This window comes from Heptranchias perlo, unplaced genomic scaffold (assembly GCF_035084215.1).
Source record: "Heptranchias perlo isolate sHepPer1 unplaced genomic scaffold, sHepPer1.hap1 HAP1_SCAFFOLD_289, whole genome shotgun sequence".
NCBI classification, from domain to species: domain Eukaryota; kingdom Metazoa; phylum Chordata; class Chondrichthyes; order Hexanchiformes; family Hexanchidae; genus Heptranchias; species Heptranchias perlo.
Genome location: NW_027139301.1, coordinates 238,348 through 260,890, shown reverse-complemented (window position 1 = coordinate 260,890; position 22,543 = coordinate 238,348). Strand labels below are relative to the sequence as shown.

Genomic DNA, 22,543 nt, shown 5'->3' with positions numbered 1-22,543 from the left:
TGCAGCGCTCCCTCAGTACCGACCGTCCGACAGAATATCACCATCTGTTCGAGCCCAAATTCCTCCCTTCATTCATTGCAAGTGCAACTTTTCAGAAATAACACAAAGTGGATCAAACTATTATTCAGAGGCTGACAATGTGGCATATCTGGGGTCTTAATTGAAATTAAAAGCTCTTTCAGGGAGCGTCCTGCAGCACGCAGAGGGCCCAAATGTGAAAACAGCCTCCAAATGTTTTCTTAGTTTGAAGTTTAATTTTTGAAAAGGTCACTGACAACTCAGAAAGAAATCGTGTTAATTCCGAAGCCATTTTGGGCCCCCATGTGAAATTGTATTGTAATGGAACCACACAGACACATGGGGAAGCTCGGGAGCAAACTGATTGGAATTTGAGATTTTAATCCCATATTCATTTGTGGCACAGCTCAGCTCAATTCAAACCCAATGTCTGGACAAGGGACACGTGTCTCCTGACTGTGCAGTCTGTGTGTGTGTGTGTCTCAGTCTCACTGGTCCCATAACATAACTTTAAAGCAGTAAAATTAACCAGAACCTGCTCCAAAGACAAAACAGATCCAGATCTTGAAGGTGTGATGATTTCCTCCTTCTCTCTGCTCTGTTGGTGGGAGGCTCATTTCCAGTCCCAGGTATTTGTCTATTCCCCATGTCTGATGGGTTGGTTCCTGTGAACAGTTTGTCAGAGAGTGTTTCACTGCCTCAGGGTGTTTACAGAGAGAGAGAAGCAGCTCCCATTCTGGTCTGAAAGACCCAGTCAATGAGAGATTGATAAAACAATCCAGCCCAGTGGAGTTAAACCTCGTCCCCCATTAATCCCAACACACCATATTGTGAGCAAAATTCAACATTTCACAGGGCCAGTGAGTCCCAGACACGGATTGTACCCACCTCCCTAAACTAAACTCAACTCCTTACTGCAAAAAGTGTCTGTCAAAACACAGCCCGTTTAGGGACTGAACCCCTCAAATAACCGTTACACTCAACATTGCAATCTCTCAGTGAATCGTTCCCTTTTACCCACTGTGTGCTGTACATGAACAGGAGCTCACACTGAGACACACACGGGCCGTACAGTACCAGACAGGAGTGAATCGTTCCCTTTTACCCTCTCTGTGCTGTACATGAACAGGAGCTCACACTGAGACACACACGGGCCGTACAGTACCAGACAGGAGTGAATCGTTTCCTTTTACCCACCGTGTGCTGTACATGTACAGGAGCTGACACTGAGACACACACGGGCCGTACAGTACCAGACAGGAGTGAATCGTTCCCTTTTACCCACTCTGTGCTGTACATGAACAGGAGCCGACACTGAGACACACACGGGCCGTACAGTACCAGACAGGAGTGAATCGTTTCCTTTTACCCACCGTGTGCTGTACATGTACAGGAGCTGACACTGAGACACACACGGGCCGTACAGTACCAGACAGGAGTGAATCATTCCCTTTTACCCACTGTGTGCTGTACATGAACAGGAGCTGACACTGAGACACACACGGGCCGTACAGTACCAGACAGGAGTGAATCGTTCCCTTTTACCCACTGTGTGCTGTACATGAACAGGAGCTGACACTGAGACACACACGGGCCGTACAGTACCAGACAGGAGTGAATCGTTCCCTTTTACCCACTCTGTGCTGTACATGTACAGGAGCTGACACTGAGACACACACGGGCCGTACAGTACCAGACAGGAGTGAATCGTTCCCTTTTACCCACTCTGTGCTGTACACGTACAGTACAGTTGTGGTGGTGGTTGTTGTGGTGGCCCAAACGCAAAGGCCGCCGCTCTGGCATCGCTCTGGGATCCCCGGCTGCACCCTGGCCTCACTCTGGGCTGACTGGGTGCACTCTGGGACCCCGGCATCACTCTGGGGTCACTGGGACATTCTGGCGGCGGCTGCCATTTTTTCCAAGATGGCGGCCGCGCCTGCCGCCATGTTTTCCCAGATGGCGGCCGTGCTTGCTGCCATTTTTTCCAAGATGGTGGCCATGCCGGCCGCCATTTTGTCCAAGACGGACTCCGAGCTTGCCTCCATTTTGTCCAAGCTGGCTTCATTTATTATATAAATAATTGAAAAGTTTAAAATGTAATATAAATAACTCAATAGTTTCATTCATTAAATAAATAATGAATTGCTTATTTTATTATATCAATAATTAAATTGTTTTCAAGTGTTTAATTTATTATATGAATACTTCAAATGTTTCATTTATTATAAAGAGAATTCAATAGTTTAAATTATTCGATTGATTAATTTATTATATAAATAACCAAGAGTTTAATTTATTGTATAAAAAATTCAATAGCTAAATTTATTATATAAATCATTCAATTGTTTAATATATTATAAATAATTCAAGTGTTTAATTTTTTATGTAAATTATTGAATTGTTTAATTTATTATATGAATAATTAAATTGATTAATATATTTGATAAATAATTCAGTAGTTTAATTATATAATAATTCAAGTGTATAATTTAATATATAAATAGCTCCGTTGTTTAATTTATTGTATAAATAATTCAATTTGTGAATTTATTATACAAATAAACAAGTGTTTAATTTATTAATGAAGCATTCAAGTGTATAATTTATTACATAAATAGTTCATTTGTTTAATTTATTATTTAAATAATTCAACTGTTTCATTTATTATCTAAATAATTCAATAGTTCAATTTATTATATAAATAATTAAAAGGTTTTATTTATTAAATAAATAATTCAATAGTTTAATTCATTATATAAATAATCAATTGTTTAATTTCTTACATAACGACTTCAGTTGTTAAAATAAACTATTGAATTATTTTCATAAGAAATTAAGCATCTAAATAATTCAATTGATGAAATTATTATACAAATAAACAAGTGTTTAATTTATTATATAATAATGCATGTCTAATTTATTATATAAATGATTGAACTGATTATTTGATTCTCTAAATAATTCAATTGTTTAATTTATTATATAAATAATTCATGTTTCATTCATTATATAAATAATTCAAGTGTTTCATTTATTATATAAAAAAATCAATTGTTTAATTTATTATATAAATAACCAATTGTTTAGTTTATTATATAAATAATCCAAGTGTTAAAATTATTATATGAAGAGGTCAAGTGTTTAAATTATATAATTAATTCAAAGGTTTAACTTATCATCGAAAGATTCAAGTGTTTATTTAATCATATTAATAATCCATTATTTAATTTATTGCATGAAGAATTTCAAAATGTTATTTATTATATAAATAATCAATTGTTTAATTCATTATATTCATAATGAATTGTTTAATTGATTATATAAATAATTCAAAGGTTCAATTCATTACACATAATAAATTGTTTACTTTATTATATAATGAAGTCTCGTGTTTAATTTATTAGACAAATCATTCAAGTGTTTAATTTATGATATAAATAATTCAACTAAATATTGAATTCTTTATATAATAAATTAAACGAAGGAAAATTTATATAATGAATTAAACTATTGAATTATTTCTACGATAAATTAAACACTTGAATCCTTTATATAATAAATAAACACTAATTGTTTATGCAATAAATTAAACAATTGATTATTTAATTAATTGAACTATTCAATCATTTATGAAATGAATTGAACGATTGAATTATTTATATTATAAATTAAACACTTGAATTATATGCTTCCAATGTCTTTGTTTTTCGGCCTGGTATTAAGATCATCAATGGCGGCTGCATCACCCAGCATGCAGCGCGGTGCAGATTGTGCCCTATCTGAATCAGGAGAGCCAAGTGCGCAGGCGCATTAGTGACTCATTACCGGTCAGTGTGTCCTGAGCATGCGCGGCCAGTCGAGGCTGCGGGAGGAGCGCGTTCGGTGCAGGTCAGAGGATCGGAGCAAGAGGCTCAATAAACCCCGGGGCCCGGGTCCGGGCTCAGGCCCAGGCTCAGGCTTTACAAACCCCGAGTGCGGCCCCAGACCCGAATATAAAACAGTGAACATTATCCCCCCCTCACTACCCGCCGGGAAATGAAGGGGAAATGGGGATCGGTCAGGGAGCGTCTGTAAATGAAGGAGAAATGGGGATCGGTCAGGGAGCGTCTGTAAATGAAGGAGAAATGGGGATCGGTCAGGGAGCGTCTGTAAATGAAGGGGAAATGGTGATCGGTCAGGGAGCGTCTGTAAATGAAGGGGAAATGGTGATCGGCCAGGGAGCGTCTGTAAATGAAGGGGAAATGGTGATCGGTCAGGGAGCGTCTGTAAATGAAGGGGAAATGGTGATCGGTCAGGGAGCGTCTGTAAATGAAGGAGAAATGGTGTTCGGTCAGGGAGTGTCTGTAAATGAAGGAGGAATGGTGATCGGTCAGGGAGCGTCTGTAAATGAAGGAGAAATGGTGATCGGTCAGGGAGCGTCTGTAAATGAAGGAGAAATGGTGATCGGTCAGGGAGCGTCTGCAAATGAAGGAGAAATGGTGATCGGTCAGGGAGCGTCTGAAAATGAAGGAGAAATGGTGATCGGTCAGGGAGCGTCTATAAATGAAGGAGAAATGGTGATCTCTATACCTTTAGTCATCCAGGGAGCTCTCGCTTTGGATGCTGTTCCTTTCCTCATCGTGGGAATCTGTCTACTCTGCACCCAAACCAACTCCTCCTTGAAGGCCTCCCACTGTTCAATTACTGTTCTGCCTGCAAATTTTTGATACCAATCCACCTGGACAAGATCCCTTTTTAACTCACTGGAATTAGCCCTCCTCCAGTTAAGAATTTTCACATTTGACTGTCCCCTGTCCTTTTCCATAACTGTTCTAAACCAAATGAGATTATGATCACTGCTGCCCCACTGAAACATGCTCCACCTGTCGCACTTCATTCTCCACACCCAGCCCACTACTGTACTCACACTCTCTCACACCCTCTCACACTCTTTCACACACTCACACTCTCTCTCACACTCACTCTCTCTCTCACACCCTTTCACTTATGGTTTAGGGCCACTGAAAGATGATGCGATGGGTTTGGATTTCAGCACAGGGAGGAGGGAGAGTGTGTGGGACGGGGATTTACAGCTTTGAGGAATGAGAGAGGAAATAATGTTCCATAGAAAGTAAAGTTATCTGATCTGAATTTCCATCCTGCAGTTACAGTGATAACTTTTATAAACTACTTTTACAGGGGAGGATTTGCAGAGGGAAACTCAAACCAAAGATCACGTCAAGATCTGACAGAGTCACTCGATTCATCAGGACCTGAATATCATCGACCTTTGAATGTGGAAGGAGAAATGTTTGTCTGTTCTGTCTGTGGGAGATGATTTTAGACATCAGTGTGAGTGGAAAAGCACCGAGACACACACACCCGAGTGAGAGTGTTCCAGTGCACTGACTGTGGAAAGAGCTTTAACCAGTTACACAGCCAGAAAAAACACCGCACCATTCACAGCGGGGAGAAACCGTACACGTGTTCTGTGTGTGGACGAGGTTTCAACTGATCGTCCAACCTGGAGAGACACAAGGACACCCGGACCACGGAGAAACCGTGGAAATGTGGGGACTGTGGGAAGGGATTCAATTACCCGTCCAGGCTGGAAATTCATCAACACAGTCACACTGGAGAGAGGCCGTTCACCTGCTTCGTGTGTGGGAAGGGATTCACTCAGTCATCCGGCCTCCTGACACACCAGCGAGTTCACTCTGATGAGAGACCTTTTAAATGTTCTGACTGTGAGATGAGGTTTAAAAGCAAAATTAATCTGCTGATACACCAACGTACCCATACTGGGGAGAGGCCGTTCACCTGCTCCGTGTGTGGGAAGGGATTCACTATTTCATCCAGCCTCCAGACACACCAGCGAGTTCAGACTGGGGAGAGACCTTTTAAATGTTCTTACTGTGAGAAAAGGTTTCAATGCAAAAGGAACCTGCTGACACACCAATGTACCCACACTGGGGTGAGGCCATTCACCTGCTCCGTGTGTGGGAAGGGATTCACTCAGTCATCCCTCCTCCTGAAACACCAGCGAGTTCACACTGGCGAGAGGCCGTTCACCTGCTCCGTGTGTGGGAAGGGATTCACTCAGTCATCCCTCCTCCTGACACACCAGCGACTTCACTCTGATGAGAGACCTTTTAAATGTTCTGACTGTGAGAAGAGGTTTCAAAGCAAAAGTAATCTGCTGAAACACCAACGCACTCACACTGGGGAGAGACCGTTCATCTGCTCTGTGTGTGGGAAGGGATTCACTTGGTCATCTGAGCTTCTGACACACCAGCGAGTGCACACTGGGGAGAGGCCTTTTAAATGTTCTGAATGTGAGAAGAGGTTTAAAAGCAAAATTGAACTGCTGAGACACCAACGCACTCACACTGGGGAGAGACCGTTCATCTGCACCGTGTGTGGGAAGAGATTCACTCAGTCGTCCATCCTGCTGACACACCAGCGAGTTCACACTGGGGAGAGGCCGTTCACCTGCTCCTTGTGTGGGAAGCGATTCACTCGGTCATCCATCCTGCTGAGACACCAGCGGGTTCACTCTGATGAGAGACCTTTTAAATGTTCTGACTGTGAGAAGAGGTTTGAAAGCAAAATTGAACTGCTGAGACACCAACGCACCCACACTGGGGAGAGGCCGTTCATCTGCACCGTGTGTGGGAAGAGATTCACTCAGTCATCCAACCTGCTGAAACACCAGCGAGTTCACACTGGGGAGAGGCCGTTCACCTGCACCTTGTGTGGGATGAGATTCACTCGGTCATTCACTCCGATGAGAGACCTGTTAAATGTTCTGTCTGTGAGAAGAGGTTTAAAAGCAAATTTAATCTGCTGACACACCAACGCACTCACACTGGGGAGAGGCCGTTCTCCTGCTCTGTGTATGGGAAGGGATTCGCTGGGTCATCCACCCTGCTGAAACACCAGCGAGTTCACACTGGAGAGGGGGCGTTCACCTGCTCCGTGTGTGGGAAGAGATTCACTCGGCCATCCAACCTGCAGAGACACCAGCGAGTTCACTCCGATGAGAGACCTTTTAAATGTTCTGACTGTGAGAAGAGGTATAAAAGCAAATTTAATCTGCTGACACACCAACGCACCCACACTGGGGAGAGGCCGTTCACCTGCTCAGTGTGTGGGAAGGGATTCACTTGGGCATCCAACCTGCTGCAACACCAGCGAGTTCACACTGAGAGACCTTTAAATGTTCTGACTGTGGGAAGAGATTTAAAATCAGAAACGAACTGCTGAGACATCAACGCACTCACACTGGGGAGAGACTGTTCACCTGCTCCGTGTGTGGGAAGAGATTCACTCGATCATCCCACCTTCTGAAACATTAATTTGTTGACACTATTGAGTGACCTTTTAATGCAGTGACTGTGAGAAGAGCTTTAAAAGCAGAAATGAACTGCTGACACATCAACGCATGCCCATTGGTTGAGAGACTGTTCACCTGCTCCGTGTGTGGGAAGGGATTCACTCAGTCATCACACGTGCTGAGACACCAGCGAGTTCACGAAATGAGCAGGTCCAACGAGCCGGTCTGTAACACAGGCCAATGACTCAGTGCAGCTCGTTACCCAGTCACTGGGCTCCGTTATAGCCTCTCCTGTCAGTAACACACAAAGAGAAATTGTAAATCTGAAACAGAAAGAGATAATGTATAACACTTCATATCAACCACCAGTTTTTCCCTCTTTCCGGCTTTTAAAACAATCTGTTTCACAGTTTGTCAAACCCGAAACAGCCTCTGGGATTTGCTGATTGAGAATTTCAGTGGAAATTGGGACCGTCATTAAGTATCGGAACAAATATCCCCGCTGAGGTTTCGGGATTGTTACTGGTTTATTTATATCAGTGAGTGGCCAATTTTAAACTCGGTGAGGGTCTAAACCTAAGGTAAGAGCCTGGGATAGACAAGAGATTCTTCAATGTATCAAGTTAAATTACACTGATTCCACCAACACTGGACATCACATCCCTCAAACATTGTTACCTGTTACTGTATAAAACTGGTGAGGGTGGAAATGGGAAATAACTGAAGAAAACTTCATTGTATCAAAGTTAATTCTGATCTTTATTATTATACAAACATTCTACAGCCTATCCCTTAAAAAGGACCCAATATCAAACCAGTCCTTGGGCCTGTGCCTATGTTGTGATTTGCACCCGCTTCTGACTGATTTGGTATCAGACGCACTCCCGTCAACAGTAAACGGATGGAGCCGGATCCACAAGAGAAAAATGAGGACCGACCTCCGCGGTTCTCCCAGAGTGCGGGAGGCGGAGTAACAGCAGCAGACAGAGAGATCTCTCTAAACCAGCCGCTGCCGCCGGAGAGAAGCGAGTCCCGTTCCGAGCCGTGTCTGTCAGGCGCCCGCTGACCCTCTCTTCACTGAAGGGGACCGATTCAGCACCAACTCACACACCCACCATTGGATCATTGAATCACCTTCAACACCTGAATTACATCACCACTTAATCCTCTATACACGAGGAAATACAAACCTTGTCCACGCAACTTGCCCTCATAATGTTACCATTTTAGCCCCGGTATCATTCTGGTCTTTCTGCGCTGCACCTCCTGCATGGCCAATATATCCTTCCTGAGGTCTGGTGCCCAGGACTGAATGCCGTGCTCTCAATGTGGCCTTAGCAGAGTTTATAGAATTCTAACATAACTTCCACCCTTTTGAATTCCAGTTCCCTTGAGATAAAGGCCGACATTCCATTAGCCATTTTAATTATTTTTTGCACCTGTCTGCCAACTCTTCGTGATTTCCCGAAGTATCTCTGCTCACCCACAGTTCCTGGCTTCTCACCATTTCGAAAATACTCTGATTTATCTTGCTTAGGGCCAAAGTGGATGGCCTCACATTTCCCCAGATTGAAACTTTGAACAGTCTGGGGCTCTTTTGTCGAGAAAAGAGAAGGCTGAGGGTGACCTGATACAGGACTTTAAGATTATGCAAGGGTTTGATCGGTCAGATGTAGATAAGGTGTTTGTACTGTTGGGAGTGGGGATGTGAGAACTTAGGGCCATGAATATAATAGTCATCAATAAATCCAATCTGGCATTCAAGAGAAGCATATTTATCCAGAGAGTCGTTAGAATGTGCAGCTCACTCCCACAAGGAGTAGTTAATGCGAATCGCATGGATGCATTTACGGTGAAGCTGGATAAACACATGGAGGAGAAAGGAATATTCGGGTTTGCTCATCGGGTTAGATGAAGAGGGGTTGGAGGAGGCTCGTCTGCAGCATAAACACCGGTATAGTCGAGTTGGGCCGAATTGCCTGTTTCTGTGATGTACATTCGATGTAATTCTATGTAAGCTCCATCTGACACAGTTCTACCAACTCACTGAATCTATCAATTTCCCTTTGTAACTTTATGCTCCCATCTACACTACTCACTGTGCACCCAAACTTGGTGTCGTCAACAAACCTGGATATACCGCTCTCTATTCCTTTATCTGCCTCATTTTACAGATCCCTGGGGGACACCACTAATCAAATCCTGTCAATTTGAGTACATACCCATTAACCCTACTCTCTGTCTCCTACCTCCAAACCAACTCCCTCCCCATGTCAATGGGTTGCTTTGAATTCCACATGTTCTCATTTCTGTTAACAGTCTCTGATGTTAAACCTTAACAAATGCCTCTGGAAGTCAATATACACATAACCCCCATAGACACTCCATTATTTACCACGTTAGTTACATCTTCAAAATGTTTCGTTGGACTTGACTTACACTTTACAAATCCATGCTGACTCTCTCTGATCAATTCATGTTTATCCAAGTGCTCAGTCATTCTTTCCCTAATAACAGATTCTGGTAACTTCCCCACAACAGACGTCAGACGAATCGGTCTATAATTTCCTGTTTTATCTCTCCTACGCTTCCTATATAATGGAATGATATTTGAAATTTTTCAATCCATGGAACAATTCCTGAATCAAGAGAGTTTTGAACGATCATGACGAAAGCATGTACAATTTCCTCACCTATTCCCCTGGGATGATCACCATCAGGTCCTTGTGATTGGTCTATCTTTAGTCTAATTGTTTTCTCCAATACCATTATTTTACTTACACTGAATCCCCTTGATTTATTTTCAGTTTTCCTCGTGTCTCTGGTACATTATCCTCATGCTTTTCTGTGAGTGTCAAAAAAGGCTGCTATTTCCTGATTTTTCAATTACAATATCACCTCCATTTGTCTTTAAGGGGCCCACATTACTCTTAGTCACCCTTCTTTCTCTTAATGTACGTGTAAAAACCTTGAAAGTTGTCCTTAATTTCACTCACGAGTTTTTCTCGTTTTCCCTCTTTGCACCTTTTACGTTTTTTTCGTTTCAGCACCACAATAAACAACTCTTCACTGTGAAATTTGCTAAATTAGTTCTTCAGTGTCAGAGCGAGAATTGTCCATCCCCAATTTATTTAAAGTAACAAACACAAGCACAAATATTCATCCGTGCATCAAAGCACTGATGGACACAGAAAGATAAACACAGCTTGAAACGCAGTCAGTATCGGGATTCACAGGGAAACGGGCAAGCGAAATAGACAAAGATCAAACAGTCTGAACCCCCAACAGAATGTGACGTGTAGCTGATAGATATTAATGAGAGGAGGTGGGAAACAGGACCATGACTTGGCTCTGTGGCTTAGTTGGTTAAAGCGCTTGTTCAGGAAACAAGCGATCCTGGGTTCAACTCCCAGCGGTGCCTTTGTTTAATTCGTGGTGTTTAGTGAATTTTAGACGGAAAAACGCACAGTGCGGTGTTTGTGTTTTGTTCAGGAGCCAACACAGAACTGATCAGGAAGTCTCTTCAAAAATGCCTTTTCATGAAACAGTCAGCCCTCTCATAGAATGTGTCAGTGACACGTTCTTGTTTCTGGGCTCGTTGAGGTCGGGGGATAATTCTCGATTCGAGGGTCATACCCTGGAGAAGCCCTAATTTAACCCTAGACTTTTGATCTTGACGTGCGGTTCAAACTTTGCAAAGAGGAAAAATAAATCCACAAATCACTCCACCTGAATCTCAAGCGCTTTCGGAAGAAGTTCAGTTCAAACAATCAGGACTTTAAAGGCACCTCAATGACCTGCACTTTCATTGAACGAGCTTTGCTTCCAATTGCATTCAACCTTGAAACCGCTCTGGGTTTTCATCTCACTGAAGCAGAGTGTGGCCGCTCTGTATCTGTGATCATGTCGGTGACGAGGTTAGCTCTGATATTGGTCGCTTTCAATTTTTAAGATCTCGTCAAGTTCAGGGAAAAGAAACCGAGAATCGAATTGTCCCTCCAAGTGATGAATTGAAGGGATTGGTGCTCCAAGCAGATCTGGAAAATGCGCAGTGCGGTCGCTCAGGAATTCCAAATCCACCCTCTCGCCACTCGGCGATCATATTAACTGAGCTTTACTCTGGCCCAGTGACACCGCGCTGAAATCGAGTATTTCTCCGGCACGTTTCTCTTAACTTCACAGTTGCTGGTTTAAGAGTGAAGACCGGCTCGTTGGATTTTCACTCCTGCAAGTTTCAACCATTCATTTTGGAAAAGTAAACTGACAGTAGACAGCTGTTATATTGGTCACTGCAGCCTCAAGGTTTAGCTCAGTGAATTACTGGTTTCGCAGGTGACCTCTTCACTTGTCTCGATGGTGCTATTGGTTAGATTGATTCGAGCCCTTATTTTATTTTTCCTCAGGATTCATTGCCTCAAAGTTCCAGGGTTTCAATGTGTGTTTTGTCTGCAAGAAAATGTACCGTGATCATAGCCGGCTGAGCAGGGCTGATATTCCACCATTTACCCTGTGGACTAAAAAAAACCTTGTGATCGGAGAGCAGGCACATGAAACTTATAAAGGAATGGAACATTGGCTTCACGGAAATCACAATTCATCTTGACAGACAAGGTCCCGAAAGGCGAATTCGCTGAGACATGGAGATTCCTGTAGTGAGCGAGACCAGACTGTTTCTATGTTCAGAGAATAAATGGCGCACGCTTTATGTTGGAAAAGCAAAACGGTGGGGATTTTTGTCATAGCCCGATGCCTTTCGTGTTGTATCAATTGTCCCTCGTTGCGTTACTTTCATCTTGATCGCATAACCAGTTCGGGCGTTCTTGTGATAAATGGCGACAATTGCCTGCTTTGATAAATTTAACAACGGCTGCACCAGATTCCTGGCGTCAAAAACACTGAACTTTTAACCCCACTCTTAAGATACAGTCTGTAAAATAATGAAATTTCATCACTTGAAATGCACAAAAATCAAAGATTCCAACCACTCGCTGTGTAAAGAAATTTTTACTCATGTCACCTTTGCTTCTTTTGCCAATCACCTTAAATCTATGCCCTTTGGTTCATGTCCCTTCCGCCAATGGGAACAGTTTCACTCTATCTACTCTGTCAAGGCCCTTCATGATTTTGAATATGTCTGTCAAATCTCCTCTCAGCCTTCTCAGTTCCAAGGAGAACAATCCCAGCTTCTTCAGTCTATCCACGTAATTTAAGTCCCTCATCCCTGGAATCATTCCAGTAAATCTCCTCTGCACCCTCTCAAGGCCTTCACATCCTTCCAAAAGTGCACTGCCCAGAACGGGACACAATACTTCATTTGTGGCCGAAATAGTGTTTTATGAAGGTTCATCATGACTTCCTTGTTTTCTAATGTATGCCCTCTTCATAAAGCCCAGGACCCCGTCTGCTTTTTAAACCGCTTTCTCAACCTGCCCTGCTACTTTCAAGGATTTCTGCACATATATCCCAAGATCCCTCTGTTCCTCTGACCCTTTCAGAATTGTGCCCTCTAGTTTATATTGCCTCTCCTCGTTTTTCCTCCCGAAATGCATCACCTCGCATTTTTCCGTGTTAAACTTCATCTGCCACGTGTCTGTCCATGCCACCGGCGTGTCCATATCCTCTTCAAGTCTATCATATAGAACCATAGAATCATAGAAGTTACAACATGGAAACAGGCCCTTTGGCCCAACATGTCCATGTCGCCCAGTTTATACCACCAAGCTAGTCCCAATTTCCTGCACTTGGCCCATATCCCTCTATACCCATCTTACCCATGTAACTGTCCAAATGCTTTTTAAAAGACAAAATTGTACCCGCCTCGACTACTGCCTCTGGCAGCTCGTTCCAGACACTCACCACCCTTTGAGTGAAAAAATTGCCCCTCTGGACCCTTTTGTATCTCTCCCCTCTCACCTTAAATCTATGCCCCCTCGTTATAGACTCCCCTACCTTTGGGAAAAGATTTTGACTATCTACCTTATCTATGCCCCTCATTATTTTATAGACTTCTATAAGATCACCCCTTAACCTCCTACTCTCCAGGGAAAAAAGTCCCAGTCTGTCTAACCTCTCCCTGTAAGTCAAACCATCAAGTCCCGGTAGCATCCGAGTAAATATTTCCTGCACTCTTTCTAGTTTAATAATATCCTTTCTATAATAGGGTGACCAGAACTGTACACAGTACTCCAAGTGTGGCCTCACCAATGCCCTGTACAACTTCAACAAGACATCCCAACTCCTGCATTCAATGTTCTGACCAATGAAACCAAGCATGCCGAATGCCTTCTTCACCACCCTATCCACCTGTGACTCCACTTTCAAGGAGCTATGAACCTGTACTCCTAGATCTCTTTGTTCTATAACTTTCCCCAACGCCCTACCATTAACGGAGTAGGTCCTGGCCCGATTCAATCTACCAAAATGCATCACCTCACATTTATCTAAATTAAACTCCATCTGCCATTCATCGGCCCACTGACCCAATTTATCAAGATCCTGTTGCAATCCTAGATAACCTTCTTCACTGTCCACAATGCCACCAATCTTGGTGTCATCTGCAAACTTACTAACCATGCCTCCTAAATTCTCATCCAAATCATTAATATAAATAACAAATAACAGCGGACCCAGCACCGATCCCTGAGGCACACCGCTGGACACAGGCATCCAGTTTGAAAAACAACCCTCTACAACCACCCTCTGTCTTCTGTCGTCAAGCCAATTTTGTATCCAATTCGCTACCTCACCTTGGATGCCATGAGATTTAACCTTATGTCACAACCTACCATGCGGTACCTTGTCAAAGGCTTTGCTGAAGTCTATGTAGACCACGTCCACTGCACAGCCCTTATCTATCTTCTTGGTTACCCCTTCAAAAAACTCAATCAAATTCGTGAGACATGATTTTCCTCTCACAAAACCATGCTGACTGTTCCTGATTAGTCCCTGCCTCTCCAAATGCCTGTAGATCCTGTCCCTCAGAATACCCTCTAACAACTTACCCACTACAGATGTCAGGCTCACCGGTCTGTCGTTCCCAGGCTTTTCCCTGCCGCCCTTCTTAAACAAAGGCACAACATTTGCTACCCTCCAATCTTCAGGCACCTCACCTGTAGTGGTGGATGATTCAAATATCTCTGCTAGGGGACCCGCAATTTCCTCCCTAACCTCCCATAACGTCCTGGGATACATTTCATCAGGTCCCGGAGATTTATCTACCTTGATGCGCGTTAAGACTTCCAGCACCTCCCTCTCTGTAATATGTACACTCCTCAAGACATCACTATTTATTTCAACAAGTTCCCTAACATCCATGCCTTTCTCAACCGTAAATACCGATGTGAAATATTCATTCAGGATCTCACCCATCTCTTGTGGTTCCGCACATAGATGACCTTGTTGATCCTTAAGAGGCCCTACTCTCTCCCTAGTTACTCTTTTGCCCTTTATGTATTTGTAGAAGCTCTTTGGATTCTCCTTTGCCTTATCTGCCAAAGCAATCTCATGTCCCCTTTTTGCCCTCCTGATTTCTCTCTTAACTCTGCTCCGGCAATCTCTATACTCTTCAAGGGATCCACTTGATCCCAGCTGCCTATGCATGCAATATGCCTCCTTCTTCTTTTTGACAAGGGCCTCAATCTCCCGAGTCATCCAAGGTTCCCTACTTCTACCAGCCTTGCCCTTCACTTTATAAGGAATGTGCTTACCCTGAACCCTGGTTAACACACTTTTGAAAGCCTCCCACTTACCAGACGTCCCTTTGCCTGCCAACAGACTCTCCCAATCAACTTCTGAAGGTTCCAGTCTAATACCATCAAAATTGGCCTTTCCCCAATTTAGAATTTTAACTTTTGGGCCAGACCTATCCTTCTCCATAGCTATCTTAAAACTAATGGAATTATGATCACTGGTCCCAAAGTGATCCCTCACTAACACTTCTGTCACCTGCCCTTCCTTATTTCCCAAGAGGAGGTCAAGTTTTGCCCCCTCTCTAGTCGGGCCATCCACATACTGAATGAGAAATTCCTCCTGAATACACTCAACAAATTTCTCTCCATCCAAGCCCCTAATGCTATGGCTGTCCCAGTCAATGTTGGGAAAGTTAAAGTCCCCTACTATTACCACCCTATTTTTCTTGCAGCTGTCTGTAATCTCCTTACATATTTGCTCCTCAATTTCCCGTTGACTATTTGGGGGTCTGTAGTACAATCCTATCAAAGCGATCTCTCCCTTCTTATTTTTCAGTTCTACCCATATAGACTCAGTGGGCGAACCCTCGGATATATCCCCTCTCACGACTGCCGTGATGTTCTCCCTAATCAAGAACGCAACTCCCCCTCCTCTCTTACCTCCTGCTCTATCTTTCCTATAGCATCTGTACCCTGGAACATTGAGCTGCCAGTCCTGCCCCACCTCACTGTTCTCTACCCTTCCAAGTTTTGTGTCATCTGCAAATTTTGATATTGTACCCTTTACTCCCAAGTCCAAGTCATTAATATATATCAAGAAAAGTAGTGGTCCCAGCACCGACCCCTATGGAACACCATTGCCCACCTCCCTCCAGTCCGAAAAACAACCATTCACCACAACTCTCTGTCTCCTGTCATTTAGCCAGTGCTGCATCCATATTGCTATTGCACCCTTTATTCCATGGGCTGCAATCTTGATAGCAAGCCTACCACGTGGCACTTTATCAAACGCTTTTTGAAAGTCCATGTACACCACGTCAACTGCATTGACCTCATCTACCCTCTCTGTTACCTCATCAAACTACTCTATCAAGTTGGTTAAACACGATTTGCCTTTAACAAATCCGTGCTGGAATTCCCTGAGCAATCCACACTCGTCCAAGTGACTGTTAATTCTGTCCCGGATTATCATTTCCAAAACTTTCCCCATCACCGAGGTTAAACTGACTGGCCTATAGTTGCTGGGTTTATCTTTACACCCTTTTTTTGAACAAGGTTGTAACATTTGCGATTCTCCAGTCTTCCGGCACCATCCCCATATCGAAGGATGTCTGGAAGATTATGGCCAGTACCTGTGCAATCTCCCCCTTTACTTCCCTCAGCATCCTCGGGTGCATCCCATCTGGATCAGGTGACTTATCTATTTTAAGTACAGCAAGCCTTTCTAGTACCTCTTCTTTCTCATTTTTTAGCCCATCCAGTATCTTAACTATATCTTCCTTTATCAAGAATCTGGCAGCATCTTCTTCCTTGGTAAAGAACAATGCGAAGTACTCATTTAGTACCTCAGGCCATGCCCACTGCCTCCATGAGTAGATCTCCTTTATGGTCCCGAATCGTCCCCGCCCCTCCTCTTACTACCCGTTTACTGTTAACATGTCTGTAGAAGACTTTTTGATTCCCTTTTATGTTTTCCGCGATTCTTATACTCTCTCTTTGCCCCTCTTATTTCCTTTTTCACTTCCCCTCTGAACTTTCTATAGTCTCTCTGGTTGGCACTTGTGTTATCAACCTGACACCTGTCATAGGCCACTTTTCCCCGCTTCATCTTACTCTCTATCTCTCTTATTATCCAGGGAGCTCTGGCTTTAGTTGCCCTACCTTTCTACCTCGTTGGAATGTACCTTCTCTGTACCCAAATCATCTTTTTAAAAGCCGCCCACTGCTCAATTATAATTTTGCCTGACAATCTTTAATTCCAATTTATCGGGGCCAGATCTGTTCTCATCCCACTGAAATTGACCCTCCTCCAATTGAGTACTTTTACTTTAGAGTGGACAGTGTCCATTTCCATAGCTATTCCATTCCTTATGATACTGATCGCTGCTCCCTAAATGCTCCCCCACTGACACTTGCTCCACTTGGCCCGCCTCATTCCCTTGCACCAAGTCCAGCAATGCCTCCTTCCTCAGTGGGCCAGAAACGTACTGGTCGAGAAAGTTATCCTGAACACATTTCAAAAATTCCTCACCTTCTTTGTGCCTTATATTATTGTTATCCCAGTCTATATTAGGATAGTTGAAATTCCCGGTTATTACTATTTTATGGCTTTTGCACCTCTCTGTAATTTCCCTGCAAATTTGCTCCTCTATATCCGTCCCACTGGCTGTTGGCCCATAGAATACACCAAGTAGTGTAATCGCATCTCTATTGTTCCTTAACTCGAACTCAGTACCCAGGAGAAATTGCCTAGTTCCTGGGAACTTTGTATCAAGCAGAAGTTAGCAGCAAAAAGTGTTCGTGGTGGGACTGAGAAATGCTTTAACAGCCGGCACCCTGTGAAACAGAGCTCCAAGTATCGGTTTAAATAAAGTCCTGAACTGACAGAGCGGCGGGCAGATGAGGATTGAATTAAATCCCAATTCACTGAATCTAAACAAGGTTTAAATAAATGAACCTGTCAGGAGTGGGATTCCTGAGCTTGTGTGTGAGCTGAAACTGGATCGGTCCCGTTCTGTAAAGACTGAATGGCAGGCGGCTCCCAGACAGGGCTCAGGCCGGGACTGGCAGCTCTCCGCTGGGAACGGCTGGATTGGAGAGCGGGGCTCCTGCGGTGCTGCTGCTGCTTCCGCCTCTTCGAGTCCCTGTGGCGGTCGGTACCGATCTCCCTCCTATGGATCCGGCTCCAGCTGCTCACTATGGACCTCGTGGCGCAACGGTAGCGCGTCTGACTCCAGATCAGAAGGATGCGTGTTCGAATCACGTCGGGGTCATTGCATTTTCGCAACGTTTCAGTGTCACTCTGTTTTATCGCGGGGGAGTCTTTCAGGGATGGTCTGTTCACTGTGTGTAAAATAATATTGATCACAGAATGAACACACCACAGAAGGAGGCCATTCGACCCATCAATCCCTTACCTGCCTTTTGTAAGACCAATCCCATTGGTCCCATTCCCCGTCCCTTTCCCCGTGGCCCTGCATTTTCCCCTTCAAGTATTTATCAAATTCCTTTTTAAAAGCCACGATTGAATCTGCTTCCACCACCCTTTCAGGCAGCGCATTACAGATCATAACCATTCGCTGCGTAAAAAGATTTTCCTCATGTCGCCTTTGGTTCTTTTGCCAATCACCTCAAATCTGTGCCCTCTGGTTCTCGACACTTCCGCCAATGAGAACAGCTTCTCTTTATTAACTTTATCTGAACCCTTCATGACTTTGAACACTTCTATCAAATCTCCTCTGAACCTTCTCTGCTCTGAGGAGAACAACCCCAGCACGGCGTAAATGCGGTCAATTAGCTCCAATTTATTTATTTGGGCATTAAACAAAATGTGAAAGACTGGCGAGGCGTTGTGCGAACGGAGCTCACTGCTTTAAGACAATAAATCCAATCACTGCGTGGGCGCTGGGTTCAAATCTCACTACTGATAGAATTTCTGGCAATGTGCATTTTGACCTGTTCGCAGAAAACCCGATTGTCGTGCGATGGAGCAGAGGATGTGAAAGAAGCTGAAAGTGGAAGTGCAGATATTAGTTTCATCACAGTGACTGGACACGTTTCCACAGGTTCGGGCCTCTCACCTTAAGATTCTTTCCAGCAGAGTGGGACAGGTGATCAGAGTGACCGGGCTCCAGCGGCGCAATCGGTCAGTGCGCGGTCCTTATCTGACAGGACAGGGTCGGGAAATACCGAGGTTGTTAATTCGAGTCTCACCGAGATCAAACAATCCTTTTGCTTGTGAACATTTCGACCGGAGTTGAAGGTACAATTAGTTTGTTCCAAAATGCATCTACTTATTTGAATTGCCATGTGGTTCCTCCGGTCTGCGCTGTTGTAATAGCAGATGAGATGTTCAGTATTACTTGTTTACAGGAGGGAGGCTGTTGTTTTGGAGACACAAACTGTGATTTTGAACCATCCACAAATCGTGGGATTTAACTGGAGCTTTAAACCAGCGCCTTCGACCGCTCAGCCAGGATACTTTCCAACCTGCACTTCAGGAGCTAGTTTTACAGGAATAGAATTACTACAAGCAAGAATTCTACCCCTCCAGCACCAATGCTCACACGGCAGCAGGATGCATGTGTCCAGTGAGAAACCTGTCTGAAGGAACATTCAGTCTGACAGAGCCGGAAGTCCAGCAGATTGACTTTCGGTCTGAGCAGATGTTGAGTCTCCTCCTTGAGAGAGTTTGCGCGGTTTTGCTGCAAAATTTCACTTCCCAGCTCCTGATCCGTGAACTAAAATCCAACTCTGGTGGGACTCGAACCCACAACCTTTGAATGTCCCCTCCAATTATTAAGTAGAAGTCCAACACGCTGTCCATTGCGCCACAGAGTCAGTTATGCAACGTGAGGGAGAGCGGGGATCCTGTGCTGTGGTTGAGGCGGTCAGGCTGCTCCTCTTTCCGCCTTTCACATTCCGAGAGCCGCGGCGGCAGTCTGCACCGATCGCCCGCCAATGGATCCGGCTCCAGCCGCTTGTTGTGGGCCTGGTGCAAGAACAGTCGCGTCTGACTCCACATCAGAAGGCTGCGTGTTTTGAACCAGGTTGAAATCACAGCATTTTCACTGTGTCTCAGGGTCCTGCCGACTGATTTTAGATCGGGACAGTGTTTTAGCGATGGGATGTTCAGTGTTTGTGCAATGATACATTAATGAGCTTTTTGTTCTGTTACTTTGTATTTACACCCTCTCCAGTTTTATGTAGAAACAGTTAACAATGTTTAAGGGATGTGGTGTGCAGTGTTTGTGGAATCAGTGTAATTAAATTTGATACTTTCATCTGTTCCTTCTCCAACCCAGACTCTTATCATTAGATTTGTAGTTTCACCCTGTTTAAAATAGGTTACTCAGTGATAGAAATAAATCAGTAACAACCCCGAAACCTCAGCGGGTATATTTGTTCCAATACCTTGTGATGGTCTCGATTTCCATTTAAAATTTCAATCAGCAATTCCCAACGGGTGTTTTGGGTTTGACAAACTAATTTAAGTACTTGACTGGTTCCTGGAAATGATCCAGTGGGGATTTCCTCACCGGTACAGATATAGAAATAAATACATTCCATCATTTCACAAATGACAGTTGTGTAAATAAATATATCGCGATCTGTAAGATGGAAAAGCAGCTCTTCATGTTCATAAAAAAATTTCCACATTTTATTTTATTAATCCACTTACGTTTCAATGCAGAACATATATTCAGAGCATCCCTCTAAACTTAAAGAATGGTAAAACAATTGCAGATTTTACAAACACATAACACGCTATCGTATAAGTAAGATTAATCCCTACTTTGTGAAACTTGTATTCTAATTGTCTTTATGATGTTAAGAAAAATATTTCTAGATGTACATCCCCAACTTAACGGAGAAACTAAGATGTAAACCAAAAGGATTTTTCAAAAACTATTTGGGGCGATATTCTCAGTTCCCCTTCTCCTTTCTTTAATTGTTACCTTTTGCTAATTGTTCATCTTGATCCGTTTGCTTCATTTTTTTCTCAGGCATTGATGGTGAATTTTCTATCTGTTAACATTCTTAAATATTTGATTTGTTTGTTCCTTTCCTCTTGACTTGTGATTTGTTGACCTCCAGGTTAAAGTGTGAAACAGAAATGTGTTTATATTCAGGCGTGACTCTGAAGTGTGAGACCGAGAGGTGATGCCGGATGTGTGACCGAGAGAACAACTGCTGGAGGCGGAACTGTCCGTAACCTAACATACCCCCTGTGGCATTGCTCATGGTGGGTCGGATGACAATGTTTTATATTGACTGAACGGCTATGTATATAACACACAACGGATTTTACTGCTGCTTTAACTCCACAAAGTATAATCACCATAAATGACCAAAGTCTCAGATCAGTTAGAATTGAATTACTGTTGGTGAGGGGAGTTTGTACATTGGAAGGAGTTTATATATTTACAGCTCCAGGTAAACCTGCAAACCTCCCTCGCCTGTAGGTTACGTCACCATGATGTTTCGACCTTGCTTTGCGCTTCTGGTCTTCTGAAGTGTGATTGAACCTGACCAAAAGTTTCCTATAATTAGTGAGGAAGGAAGGTATCAGTGTAAATGGGAGATAGAAACGTGGATATTTCGCTGGGTACCATGGGAACCAGATACACTGCTCATTCCAGTTAATTGTCCAGCAGCAAACAGAAATCATTCTCTTCAACTGTACTCGCCCGAAGGAAAAGGAAACAAACAAAACTGCTCAGTTCTTTGTTTTAGCTTCTTCTGTTGGTTTACGTTCACTCACCGAGAAAGTGACAGAGAGACTGAGAGATTGGATTGGCTTTTTTCACTTTATAATCTATTATACTTTGTACTTATTGTTAGAGACGGTTCCATCCCAACAATCCTGTGCCTGACCTTCTCATTGATACTCAGATGTGTTCAAAATGAGTTTCAACCAATTTTACAAAAGCTGAACAGCGAAAACTGCTCTGAAACGAGCTTCGCTTCGCAACTTTTAATAGAGATTCGGTTGCTGGTTGTAAGTAAAGAAGTTTGTACAATCAGCCCTCTCGAGCAATATCCTCAAAAGGTGTTTCGGACACATTGTATGAGAGGTCCGCCTGTACAGTGCAGGAACATTTACATACTGCAGATCTGGAATCCTTTCCTTGTTGGCTCCGGAACTAATACAAATACCGCTCTGTGTTATTTTGTTGCTTAATTCACAAATTGGGTAAATATCACAGAGGAGGCTGAAGACAAAAAAGGCCCCGACCAAACGGGCACTTTGAGCAGCTCAGCCACGGAGCCAAATCAAACTGCAACTTCACCACCTCCTCTCACTGATACCTGTCAGATACCCGCCACTGTCTGGTGGAGTTTGAGGCCGTTTGGTACATTTCTATATCTCTTGTTTATTTCGCTGTGTTTACCGACACTGTCTGCATCTCTCGCTGTGTTTATCTCTCTGTGTCAATCTTTGGGTTGATTCTGAATGAAAAATGAAATCAAACAGATCAGTTGGGCCAGTGGCGCAATGGATAACGCGTCTGACTACGAATCAGAAGATTGTAGGTTCGACTCCTGCCTGGCTCGGATTTATGCAATTTTCCCTCTGACACTGGGGAACGAAGAATCAAATTTCATAATAAAATATTGTTTATGGTGAATCAGCGAAGAAAACATTCCATTTTCAATGATTTCCGTTCAGTTATGTATAGAATGAAACTGTGACCACAACGTGTTTCGAACACGCCGACTTTTAAGTTGATGTCCGGCTCGCTAACATTACAGCACGAGGTGTGGGCACCGCACTGATAACCTTCAGGTGTATCCGGGC

The 22,543-nt window shown here is 43.5% G+C and overlaps 1 long non-coding RNA gene and 4 other non-coding genes across 5 annotated transcripts; 4 read left to right on the top strand and 1 right to left on the bottom strand.

The window, feature by feature from the left end:
• The first annotated feature begins 6,820 nt into the window (after window positions 1–6,820).
• Window positions 6,821–12,054, top strand: LOC137310892 (uncharacterized). The gene is made up of 2 exons (XR_010960213.1): window positions 6,821–7,914; window positions 11,737–12,054. It is a non-coding gene; the product is annotated as an uncharacterized lncRNA (long non-coding RNA).
• Window positions 10,681–10,754, top strand: trnap-agg (transfer RNA proline (anticodon AGG)). The gene has a single exon. It is a non-coding gene; the product is annotated as a tRNA-Pro (tRNA).
• Window positions 12,055–17,942: 5,888 nt separating the features above from the next.
• Window positions 17,943–18,014, top strand: trnaw-cca (transfer RNA tryptophan (anticodon CCA)). Its single transcript has one exon. It is a non-coding gene; the product is annotated as a tRNA-Trp (tRNA).
• Window positions 18,015–19,489: 1,475 nt separating this feature from the next.
• On the bottom strand, window positions 19,490–19,581 carry trnar-ucu (transfer RNA arginine (anticodon UCU)). The gene is given in 2 exon segments: window positions 19,490–19,525; window positions 19,545–19,581. It is a non-coding gene; the product is annotated as a tRNA-Arg (tRNA).
• Window positions 19,582–22,226: 2,645 nt separating this feature from the next.
• Window positions 22,227–22,299, top strand: trnar-acg (transfer RNA arginine (anticodon ACG)). The gene has a single exon. It is a non-coding gene; the product is annotated as a tRNA-Arg (tRNA).
• Window positions 22,300–22,543: the final 244 nt, after the last annotated feature.